This window comes from Macaca mulatta, chromosome 5, assembly GCF_049350105.2.
Source record: "Macaca mulatta isolate MMU2019108-1 chromosome 5, T2T-MMU8v2.0, whole genome shotgun sequence".
NCBI classification, from domain to species: Eukaryota; Metazoa; Chordata; class Mammalia; order Primates; family Cercopithecidae; genus Macaca; species Macaca mulatta.
The window spans coordinates 106,688,059-106,701,789 of NC_133410.1; positions in this window are offsets into that span (position 1 = coordinate 106,688,059).

Consider the following 13,731-nt stretch of genomic DNA (forward strand, 5'->3'; position numbering starts at 1 on the left):
AAAAGTACAAAATGAATGCATTGGTGGCTGGCATACGGCAGTAATTCAAAAAATGCTAGCTAGTATAGAAATGAACATTAAAATAACAATGAGATAGCTTTATTTGTTTATTATTTAAAGATTTAAATAATATGATTTACTGTTTGCATGATTTTGAGAAATAAACATACCTCATGATATGTAGAAGTCCAACTTGAATCATATTGCCAAACTGGAAGGAAACTTGGTGTGTTAGGTTCTCCAGAGAAAAAGAAACAATATGATACATATAGAGATAGATATATATAGGGAGATTTATTATGAGAATTGATTTATGCAGTTATGGAAGCCAGGAAGTCCCACAATATGCCATCGGCCAGCTAGAGAAACAGGAAAGCCAATGGAGTAATTCACTACAAGTCTGGAGACCTGAGAACCAAGGAAGTCAATGGCGTAACTCCCAGTCCAAGTCCAAAGGCTTGAGAACCAAGAGCTCCGATGTCAGAAGGGAGGAGAAAACAGATTTTCCAGCTTTAGAAGAGAAAGTAAATTTCCCCTTTCTCCATCTTTTTGTTGTATTTGAGCCCTCAACAGATTGAATGATGCCTACCTATGTTATTAATGGTAATGCTCATTTTGTCTACTTATTTAAAACCTAACTTCTTCTGAAAACACTCTCACAGACCCATCCAGAAATCATGTTTTACCAGTTATCTGGGCATTCCTTAACCTAGTCAAGTTGGCACATAAAATCAATTCTCACACTTGGAAATATGAATCAACAATGAAAGTAATTACACATGTAGTCTCCATAATAAACACAGTTTAAAAAATGAAAAGTATATACACAAGGTTATTAGCTAATTTGTTTCTATTATTAGCTAAAAATTTTCTATTATTAGCAAAATATTAAAATTTTCTAATATTAGCAAAAAGTAATTCTAAGCATATAAAATTCAGTGCTCTAATTCATTGTACATGTATATAATGGACTATAACACACTCATTGCCAATAATATGGTAGATTGATTTAATTACATGAAAAGACTTCATACTAAGTTGTTAAATTTTTAAAAAGATTTAAAGTGATCTTTACACAATGACATCATTTTATAAGAAGTTTTAAAACATAGCATTATTTAAAGTATAGAAAAATATATGTAAAGAATTTTATCAATTGCTGTTTCTATATAGTGAAATTTTAGTTTTTATTATTTTATTACTTCCTTTAATTGTTCAATAATAAAGGTGTTTTATTTACTTTTTGAACACTATATAAGTACTTCAAATTGAAGGCAAGTATATATTTCTTAATTATAATAATAACACACTTTACCATTTAAAGGGGTACATGTTAATGCCTGTCAACCTGGATCATACACTCCCTTGACAATAACAGGTAAATTAACAGGTAAATTAAATCTTACCTAATTACTTATTTCTTTATCTTATATTTTATTATCCTTATTGTTGGTAAGGTGACCTACTGTAAAGACGGAGAAAAATGTTTTGAAATCTGAGGTCCTGTCCTAGGTCTACCTTCTCCTTTGAGAAAAATTATTCTGAATATTCCTTTTTTTAAAAAAAAGTTACAAAACACATCATGCAGCTCCAAAGAGTAACATTTATTTTGCTTATTTTGCTAAGGTTTCCCATCTCATTTTTTACTGAAGAAGCACAGCAATCAATGCTAGGTCACTGTTTCATTTATTGATCCAAGAAACATTTATGTAATATCAACTGTGTGCTAAGCATACACCTGGAATTGAAGCCTAAATGTAAATACGGCTAAATATGTCAACTGCTATCTAAAACTAAGTGTTATTAATAATTGAAAGAATCTGATAATGAAAGAAATGCTAATTGCATTACTTTTCTCCTCAATCACTACAGGATAAATAACATGCAATAAACAACTGAAAAATAATAATAATAAAATTCTAATCAAAGGACTGTATAGCTCTGAACTCATGTAAGGAAATTTTTTTCTTTTATTTTCTCCTTTATTTTCAACTGATGAAATTTCAGCTACTAGATTTTATTTGAATATTATTTTAAAAGGTTACAATGATAGCATTCCCGTTACTCATCTATAGTAGAGAGAAATAGGGAAGGTAAGATGGAACTATCCTAATACAGACATGTGCCTCGTAAAGATGTTTTGGTCAATGACAAACCATATATATGAGGATGGGCCCATAAAATTATAGTGGACCTAAAAAATTCTTATCACATGGAGGCATCATAGCTGTCATAATATTGTAGCTCAGTTACTTATTTTTAAATAAACCTAGTGTGTCCTAAATGTACAGTGTTTATAAAGTCTACAGTAGTGTACAGTAATGTCCTAGCCTTTCACTTTCACTAACCACTCACTCACTGACTCACCCTGAACAACTTTCAGTTCTGCAAGATCCATTCATGGTAAGTACCCAAGAAAAGTGTACCATTTTTGACCTTTTATACCATATTCTTACTGTGCCTTTTTTTATGTTTAAATATGTTTAGGAACACAAATACTTGCTGTAGGCAATTGTGATTGCAATTGCCTACAATATTCAGTACAGTAACATGCTATCCAGGTTTGTAGCCTAGGAGCAATAGGCTATACCACATAGTTGAGGAGTATTGCAGGGTATGTCATCTAGGTTTGTGTTAGTACACTCACACAAACATGAAATCACCCAACAACACATTTCTCAGAACTCATTCCAGTCATTAAGCAATACATGACTGTACTTACTTGTTGTATCCTAGATAAAATATTTTACATATATCAGAATTTATATCAAAAGATGTTATGGGTAACTTTAATATAGGTTGAGTATCCCTAATCCAAAGATGTGAAATCTGAAAAGCCCCTAAATCCAAAATTTTATGAGTTCTTACAAGATGCTCAAAGAAAATGCTCATTGGAGCATTTCAGATTTGGGGTTTTCAGAACAGAGATGCTCGACTGGTAATGCAAATATTCCAAAATCTGAAAAAATCCAAAATCTGAAACACTGTGGTCCCAAGCATTTCAGATAAGGTACGCTCAACATGTAATACAAGAGAATACCACCTTATTTAATCATGACTGTCTGAGCTACAATGTGTGAATTCAGAAACACTGTGAATTTTCTTAGCTAATTTGTTGCTTTCTTTATAAAATGAAGATTATGAAGAGAAATGAACAACCCACAAGAGGCTCACTTCAAGTTAATTGAATCAATTTGCTTAATTTCAACAAACGTTTATTGAACACCCATTGAGTGTCAAATCTTGGGCAATGGAGTAATTGATTCATGAAGGCCTGGATGGTTATCAATTAACAGTACTTGCAATGTTTTCATTGTTGTATGTGTGATTAGGTAGGGTTCTGAGATACTTGATGTATTAAACACTATTAATTCTTAGAGGAATGATACAGAAAGTTAAATAAATATTATTTCTCTGTACTCATGACTATCACTTCTTCTGTAATAACCTTTGTTAGAAAATTGTGTATTAAAAACAAATGAAAAATTCATAGCTGATAACAAATGTAAATAGAAATCAAGTTTGCAAATTATTTTGAGACTTTACAAAAATCCTGACAAATCCACATCTGTTCTCAGAAAGTTACTCAGACATGCTAAAAAATAAAGAAAAATGAATTTATAAAATCATAAGGCTAAATGAGATTTCAGGATAAGTGTCTCCCTTTTTTTTTTTTTTTTTTCGTCTTCTCAGGAAAAAGAGTACCAAATTCTTCATCAAAAAAAAAATTTTTTTTTTTTCCCAAATAGAGACAAGGTCTCACTATGTTGCCCAGGCTCGTCTTGAACTCCTCTGCTCAAGTGATCCTCCTGTCTCTGCCTCCCAAAGTGCAGGGATGAGCCACCATGCCTGACCAAAAATGGCTATTTTATTCATGTAATCTCCAAAAGAAATTTTTAAAATTGGGATAGGAGAGTAATATGTTCACAAAAGTAATATTTATTGAATTCCATGGAAATCCACTTAATATCACTTAATATGGACAAAACCTATTGAGCTTACCATTTAGCTGAAGATTTCCATTTTTTTAATACTGAATTTTCTTTTGACTTCTCAGATTTTTCTAAAATATTCCACACCCCCAGGCCTCTTTTTAGTATTCTCTTAAATCTACTGTAAAAATTATCACACAGTTATTTTAATATGTACAATATCTAAACATCTATAATTTAACCAGAGTATAATCTTAGTGGATAAACTTTTATGGTAGATAAAGCACAAAAATTCAAGATTTTTATTTTATATCCAGTTTTCCTTGCCACCAATGGTTTATCTGAACTCTAGTCATTGGTGAAGAAAACTACTTACACAGGATGCTCGATGGTTCAGACTTGGGACAAGAAATTGTACTTCTGTTAAGTGAGGTACCCATGGGTGGTAAAAAACTAGAAAAGGAGACTGGGCTCGGTGGCTCACGTCTATAATCCCAGCACTTTGGGAGGCCAAGGTGGGCAGATCACAAGGTCAAGAGATGGAGACCATCCTGGCAAACATGGTGAAACCCCATCCCTACTAAAAATACAAAAATTAGCTGGGTGTGGTGGCACGCACCTGTAGTCCCAGCTACTCGGAAGGCTGAGGCAGGAGAATTGCTTGAACCATAGAGTCGGAGGTTGCAGTGAGCCAAGATTGCGCCTCTGTACTCCAGCCTGGCGACAGAGTGAGACACCATAAAAAAAAAAATAATAACACAAAAAAAATTTTAAAAAGCTAGAAATGGAACCTCAAAAGGGAGTTTTCAGAGTCAGCCCTGAATGGTTCTGCTTGGTCATTTGCTTTCTGTATGGCAATGTGGCTTAGAAAACAGGTCTACTCTCAGGAACGGGCATGTGGCAGATGCAAATCCACACCACCAAAAGTTGTGTGTGTCTGTGTGTTTGGCCATGAGGAATTTCTGATGATACATTGCCCTCCAGTACTCTAGTACACAAACTCTGATAAGTCAAAGTCCCTCTTCCTTCCCACTGGACACTCACTTTCAAAGTCCCAGAGAAAGGAATTTGACTGCCGAGCTTGGCTGCACTTCCAGAAGTGACCACATGAAATGACATTTACTCCAGAGAAAAGGGTGTGTGCATTTTAGGGGCACAATTCACAATTAAATACTGGGCCTCTGTATTAATCCATTTTCGCATTGCTGATAAAGACATACCCGAGACTAGGAAGAAAAAAGGGTTTAATTGGACTTACATTTCCACATGGCTGGGGATGCCTCAGAATCATGGCAGGAGGTGAAAGGCACTTCTTATGTGGTGGCAGCAAGAGAAAATGAGGAAGATGCAAAAGCAGAAACCCCTGATAAAACCATCACATCTCGTGAGACTTATTCACTACCATGAGAACAGTATCGGGGAAACCACCCCCATGATTCAAATTATCTCCCACTGGGTGCCTCCCACAACACGTGGGAATTATGGGAGTATAATTCAAGATGAGATTTGGGTGGGGACACAGCCAAACCATATCATCCCACCCCTGGCCCCTCTGAATCTCGTGTCCTCATATTTCAAAATCAATCATGCCTTCACAACAGTCCCCCAAAGCCTTAACTAATTTCAGCATTAACTCAAAAGTCCACAGTCCAAAGTCTCATCTGAGACAAAGTAAGTCCCTTCCACCTATAAGCCTGTAAAATCGAAAGCAAGTTCGTTACTTCCTAGATACAGTGGGTACAGGCATTGGGTAAATACAGCCATTCCAAATGGGGGAAGTTGGTCAAAACAAAGGGGCTACTGGCCCCATGCAAGTCTAAGATCCAGCAGGGCAGTGAAATCTTAAAGCTCCAAATATGTTCTTTTTTGATGTCAGGTATGACATCTGGGTTATGCCAATGCAAGAGGTAGGTTCCAACGGTCCTGGACAGCTCCACTCCTGTGGCTTTGCAGGGTACAGCCTCCCTCCTAGCTGCTTTCATAGGCTGGCATTGAGTGTCTGTGGCTTTTCCAGACACACAGTGCAAGCTGTCGGTGGATCTACCATTCTGGGGTCTGGAGGAGAGAGGATGGTGGCCCTCTTCTCACTTGCTCCACTAGGTGGTTACCCAGTAGGGACTCTGTGTGGGGGCTCCAACCCCACATTTCCCTTCCAAACTGCCCTAGCAGAGGTTCTCCATGAGAGCCCTGCCCCTGCAGTAAACTTCTGCCTGGGTATTCAGACATTTCCACAGATCTTCTGAAATCTAAGTGGAGATTCAAAAACCTCAGTTCTTGACTTCTGCGTACTCATAGGCTCAACACCACATGGAAGCTGCCAAGGCTTGGGGCTTGCACCCTCAGAAGACACAACATGAGCTCTATGTTGTCCTCTTTCAGCCACAGCTGGAGCAGCTGGAACACAGGGCACCAAGTCCCTAGACTGCACACAGCACAGGGACCCTGGGCCCTGCCCATGAAACCATTTTCTCTTGGGCCTCTCGGCCTGTGATGGGAGGGGCTGTCGTGGAGCCCTCTGACATGCCCTGGAGACATTTTCCCCAATGTCTTGGGGATTAACATCCTGCTCCTTGTTACTTATGCAAATTTCTGCAGCTATTGTTACTTTTGCAAATTTCTGCAGCTGTCTTGAATTTCACCTCAGAAAATGGGCTTTTATTTTCTATCACATTGTCAGGCTGCAAATTTTCCAAGCTTTAATGCCCTGTTTCCCTTTTACAACTGAATGCTTTTAACAGCACCCAAGTCACCTCTTGAATGCTTTGCTTCTTAGAAATTTATTCTGCCAGATACCCTAAATCATCTCTCTCAAGTTCAAAATTCCACAAATCTCTAGGGTAGGGGCAAAATACCACCAGTCTCTTTGCTAAAGCATAACAAGAGTCACCTGTGCTGCATTTCCCAACAAGCTTCTCATTTCCATCCGAAACCACCACAGCCTAGACCTTATTGTTCATATCACTATCAGCATTTTTGTCAAAGCCATTCAACAAGTCTCTAGAAAGTTCCAAACCTTCTCACGTTTTCATGTCTTCTTTTGAGCCCTTCAAATTGTTTCAACCTCTGTCTGTTACCCAGTTCCAAAGTTGCTTCCACATTTTCAGGTATCTTTTCAGCAACACCCTACTCTACTGGTACCAGTTTACTGTATTAGTCTGTTTTCACACTGCTGATAAACACATACCTGAGACTCAGCAGGGAAAAAGAGGTTTAATTGGACTTACAGTTCCATATGGCTGGGGAGGCCTCAGAACCATGGTGGGAGGCAAAAGGCACATCTTACATGGTGGCAGCAAGAGAAAATAAGGAAGAAGCAAAAGCAGAAACACCTGAGAAACCCATCAGACCTTGTGAGACTTATTCACTACCATGAGAGCAGTATAGGGGAAAAAACCCCCATGATTCAAATTATCTCCTACCACATCCCTCCATAACATGTGGGAATTATGGGAGTATAATTCAAGATGAAATTTGGGTGGGAACACAGAGCCAACCCATATCAGCCTCTCTGCATACATTTTCAAATAATGATTAGGGAAATATGTGATAGGGACTAGATTTATTATCACATAAATGTTTCTGCCTTCTTGGTTACCTTCCCCTCCTCCTTTCCCCCAGGGAAAGATATAAGGTCTTGAATATACATGACAATATGTGTTATGAGTTATGATAGTAATATGTATTATGGGAATTTTTACTTGGTTATTAAAATGTGTACTGTCTTTTTCTATATATTAGAGAGTAAAGAGAAAAGGATATGTGTGTGTGTATACACACACTCCCATATATATCTATATAAAACTCCCAATTAAGTATCAATATAATATATGTTACAATTAGGTTCCAAAGATATTTTAGCACTGTCAGCCTAAAAATAAGTAATAAAAAGCATGCTCATATTACCATTCCCTCCCATGCCCAAAATAATCAAACTAAGAGATGCAAAAAAAATAAAGAAACAAAAGACAGCACACCAAAGTCAAACAGGGAGTATAATCCATCTATGAACTTCTTGTCACTATACAATTACTCTTGAGGTAGTCTAATACAGTTCAGTGGATTAAATACCATCTTTAAGTTCATGTCTTCCAGCCTTCTATATCTAGTCTAGATCATTCCCTTGAATTCCAGACATAAACCAGCTCTTTATTCTCTTCACTCAGATATCTAGTAAACATCTCAAACCTTTCATGTCCAAAACTGGGCTCCAGAGACAGTTTCTCCTAGATCTGTTCCTCTCACAGTTCATTAGTTCTATTTTTCCCAGGGGCTCAGCCAAAATCCTGGGAGTCACCTTTTTTTTTTTTTTCTTTTTGTTTCTTTCATATTCATATCTCATCTGTTACTAAATCCTGTTGGCTTTACTCTCAAAATATGTCCAGAATCTGACCTCTTGCCTCTCCCTCCATTGTTATCACCCACCTCTTACCTGAAACCTGGTCTCCCAGTTTCTGTTCTTACTCTCTCCTTATTCTCTTCCCCCAAAAGACACTTGAGTGATCTTGTTCAAACCTAAATCAAGTATCTCATCACTGTTCAAAACTCTGCACTGATTTCCCACCTCACTCAGATTAAAAGCCAAAGCCCTCACAAGGCCCCCAAGGCTCTTTGTGATTTGCCCTCTCCCATCCCTCTAGGGCTTCATCTCCTATTCACCTCATTCTACCTCACTCTGCTCTAATGCATCACTCTCATTGCCATTACTGAAGCAACATGCTCTAGCTTGAGAGCATTTATACTGTGCCTGGGGTTCTTTCTCCTCACGGCCACCTGGCACCCCCTATTCCTACTTTTGATCCCCCCTCAAATGTCCCTTTCTCATTGAGACCTCCCTGGCCACGCTAGCCAAAATTGCAACCCTCACTCCACACTGAAACTTCCTAATCCCCCTCTCTGCTTTAATTTCCTCCCTGGTACTTATTTAGTTATTTTAGTATCCAGCACCTCACTGCCACCCATATATGCTTCATGAGGGCGGGTATTTTTGTCTGTTTTGTTCTAATAGAGATGACCTGCACATAGTGCCTAGCTAATACAGGTGGGCAGCACATAGTTGATACACAACAAATATTTCTTAAATTAATGAATGCATTACCCATGGAATGATGGTAGTAATCTGGGAAGATATCTGAGTCAAAAAGGAAAGAAAGAAAGGAAAAAAAATACTTATTTAAGAACATCTGGGGAGGATAGCTACAATTTGCCTATCAAATGGATTAATGGATGGTGAAAATAAACCACTATCGGCCAATTTTTGTTGTTTCACTTTCTCTACCTACCAGTCTCACTGTAAAAATATCTTCAGAGACCTCATTGTTTTGGTGAGTTTCTAGCAATCTTGTCACAACCAAACTGCTTTCACAGTCCCCTTCTCCCAGCTTATACATGAATTAGAAAGGGAATACTTTAACAGTATCTGGACACGCAGGCTACATTTGTCAATGTCCAGATGTATATAATAGAGATTTAAATTGCTGAAGAGAATAAATACAATCATTGGAGCCATTTACATTTGCATTGCTTTAACTGAACTGGGAAATACGTTTGGAAAAGCAATTGTATATTTAGTGTTGATGTGTCTACCTGTTTCAGTAATTGACTAAGGGCGGGGACAAATAATTAAAAAATGAGACAACACGTGTTACACTTCGTTTTTATTTCAACAAGATCACTGGATAGAAATTTTTGACCATGTTTTATAAAAATCATCTGTTCGATGCAGTAAGCTCAAGCAAACATAAATGTAACCTTCCATTTCTCTCTGAGGACCAAGTGACAATGATTCAGAAGTGCCATATTCAGAATATAATTCATAGATAATTATGTTCCATATTTGTAAGGAATCTAGTACATAAATCCTTAAATGGAGCAGTTTAACCAACTTTAAAAGAATGAACAGCTGAATTGAATTGTAATGATATAATGTAGAATCATAAAAATTGAAAGAGTATAGTCACCTTGTAAATTTTCTCCATTTCATATTTATGTTCTCTCCTCTATTTATTGTGTCATATATCAAATGATTCTGCTTCCTCAGAAACCCGTTTTTATAAAACTAGCACTGTGTTACAGCTATGGTAAATGCGGAGTAGGAAGTTAAGGATACATGACCTCATATATGTTCAAGATGGCCTTGTATGATTTCTTCAATCTTTCTGAAATGCAAAGAAGCCCTATGGAGATCATTGAATGGTGACATTTAAATACTCACTAACCTAAGATTTTGTTGGGTGAAGAAGTATGGACAAATATGTACATTTGGAAAGCAATGGAGTCTTAGCTATTTCATAGGGCTGCTGGTAGGAGTCATGGCTAATCCGATGAGTTACCAAATAAAATAAATTATGTTGTACCTTGAACAAATCCCTCATTCTCAGTGTCAAATTAAAGTGGCTAATATATCCATGGGTCTTAGAAATATCCATGATTACTGTTGATAAAACTAGATTATTTAAATTGCCACTGAATTGCGCCCAACAATTACTTCGTCATGATCAGAGAAAAAGCTGGCTGTATTTCACAAGGTGATGTCTAAGCTATTACACAATGTGATAAATGAAGCATTTGCCAGTACCTTTCTAAGAAGAAATTTATTTCATAAGCTTCTGATTTATAATTTCTAAGATATCCCTCTGTTTGTTGCTAATAACTACTTTGTCTACTTGGACTACCATGACAGAATATTCCTATTTATCTCTCTATCACATATATTTAGGTTTCCTGAATCTCATCCATGTATATTATTTTATTAAAAAAATAAAAATTGTCATTAGCATATTTCACAGAAACATTCAATGCTATCCTTCTTTGTTATCTATGATAAGAACACAGATAGGTAATATATTTACAATTTATAAAGTAGTTATATTTACAAAGCAGTTATATGACAGAAAGTTCTTCAAGTCAAACCAAATCTTTTCAGGACATCAATTTTACTCAAAAGTGAATATAAAACAATTTTTTTATTATATTTTAACTTCCAGGGTATATGTGCAGAACGTGCAGGGTTGTTACATAGATATACAGGTGCCATGGTGGATTGCTGCACCCATCAACCCATCATCTACGTTAGGTATTTCTCCTAATGCTATCCCTTGCCTACTCCCCTTCCTCGACAGGCCCTGGTGTGTGATGTTCCCCTCCCTGTGTTCATGTGTTTTCATTGTTCAACTCCCACTTATGAGTTAGAACATGCAGTCTTTGGTTTTCTGTTCTTGTGTTAGTTTGCTGAGAATGATGGTTTCCAGCTTCATCCATGTTCCCACAAAGGAAATGAACTCATCCTTTTTTATGGCTGCATAGTGTTCTATGGTGTATATGTGCCACATTTTCTTTATCCAGTTTATCATTGATGGGCATTTGGTTGATTCCAAGTCTTTGCTATTGTGAACAGTGCCGCAATAAAAAATACATGTGCATGTATCTTTATAGTAGAATGATTTATAATCCTTTGGGTATATACCCAGTAATGGGATGGCTGGGTCAAATGGTATTTCTAGTTCTAGATCTTTGAGGAATCATCACACTGTCTTCCACAATGGTGAACTAATTTACACTCCCACCAACAGTGTAAAAGCATTCATATTTCTCCACATCCTTTCCAGAATCTGTTGTCTCCTTGACTTTTTAATGATCACCATTCTAACTGGTGTAAGTGATATCTCATTGTGGTTTCAATATGCATTTCTCTAAAGACCAGTGATGATGAGTTTTTTTTCATATGTTTGCTGGCTGCATGAATGTCTTCTGAGAAGTGTCTGTTCATATCCTTCACATACTTTTTGATGAGGTTTTTTTTTTTAATTTTCTTGTAAATTTAAGTTTTTGTAGATTCTAGATATTAGCCCTTTGTCAGATGGATAGATTGCAAAAATTTTCTCTCATTCTGTAGGATGCCTGGTCACTCTGATTGTGGGTGTTCAATCAGACTGATGGGAAAAATATTAAATATAGTTATAGTAATAGCCACAAACCTTCTTGGAAGGCCAAGAACTTTGCATAGCTGTAGTAAGGGTTATGGCTAAAGGCAACCTGATCCTTAACTTAAGTGAATAGCTTAAAGTGAGTACAAAGGAAGGCAGAATAGTTTACCTAACTAGCTTGTTTACTCATGTGGTCCAAAGACTAACCTTTGATCTAGTGTGGGTGCTTAATTGCTTTCTACTTAGGAGGTCCACAATGTCAATTACACTCTAGTGATGTTTGCTCACTACTTATGTCAATTAATCTTTACTAAACAAATGCAAGTCTCACTGACTGATCAAGCCTATGGCTGCTACTAAGTGACCCAGATGCTCAGCTGGACTGGCAAAGCAGAATATCTATGTGTCAATATACATTATTCATCCATCATTGGACCAGGGTCTGCAGGATGAACCCCTGCATCTGAGGAAAGATTCTTTGGCTGTGCAGAAGCACTTTAGTTTATTTCTCATTTGTCTATTTTGGCGTTTGTTGCCATTGCTTTTGGTGTTTTAGTCATGAAGTCTTGCCCATGCCTACATCCTGAATGGTATTGCCTAGATTGTCTTCTAGGTTTCTATGGTTTTCTATGTTTCTATGGTTTTACGTCTTACATTTAAGTCTTTAATCCATCTTGAGTTTATTTTTGTATGAGGTGTGAGGAAGGGATCCAGTTTCAGCTTTCTGCATATGGCTAGCCAGTGTTCCCAACACCATTTATTAAATAGGGAATCCTTTCCCCATTGCTTGTTTTTGTCAGGTTTGTCAAATATCAGATGGTTGTAGATGTGTGACGTTATTTCTGAGGGCTCTGCTCTGTTCCATTGTTCTCTCTCTCTCTCTCTCTCTATACACACACACACACACACACACACACACACACACACATATATATATATGTTTTGGTATCTGTACCATGCTGTTTTGGTTACTATAGCCTTGTAGTATTGTTTGAAGTCAGGTAGCGTGATGCCTCCAGCTTTGTTCTTTTTGTTTAGAATTGTCTTGGCTATAAGGGCTTTTTTTGGGTTCCATATGAACTTTAAAGTATTTTTTTCCAGTTCTGTGAAGAAAGTCAATGGTAGTTTGATGGAGATAGCATTGAATCTATAGATTACTTTGGGCAGTATGGCCATTTTCACAATATTGATTCTTCCTATCCATGAGCATGGAATGTTTTTCCATTTGTTTGTGTCCACTCTTATTTCTCTGAGCAGTGGTTTGTATTTCTCCTTGAAGAGGTCCTACACATCCCTTGTAAGTTTTATTGCTAGCTATTTTATTTTCTTAGTAGCAATTGTGAATGGGAGTTCACTAATGATTTGGTTCTCTGTTTGTTTTTGGTGTATAGGAATGCTTGTGATTTTTGCACATTGATTTTGTATCCTGAAACTTTGCTTAAGTTTCTTATCAGCTTCAGGAGATTTTGGGTTGAGACGATAGGGTTTTCTAAATATATAATCATGTCATCTGTAAACAGAGACAATTGGACTTTCTTTCTATTTGAATACAGTTTCTTTCTTTCTCTTGCCTGATTGCTCTGGCCAGAACTTTCAATACTATGTTGAATAGGAGTGGTGCTGGTTTTCAAAGGGAATGTTTCCAGCTTTTGCCCATTCAGTATGATATTGGCTGTTGGTTTGTCATAAATAGCTACTATAATTTTGAGATATGTTCCATCAATGCCTATTTACTGAAAGTTTTTAGCATGAAGGGCTGTTGAATTTTATCAAAGGCCTTTTCTACATTTATTGAGATAATCATGTGGCTTTTGTCTTGGTTCTGTTTATGTGATGGATTATGTTTATTGATTTGCATATGTTAAACCAGCCTTGCA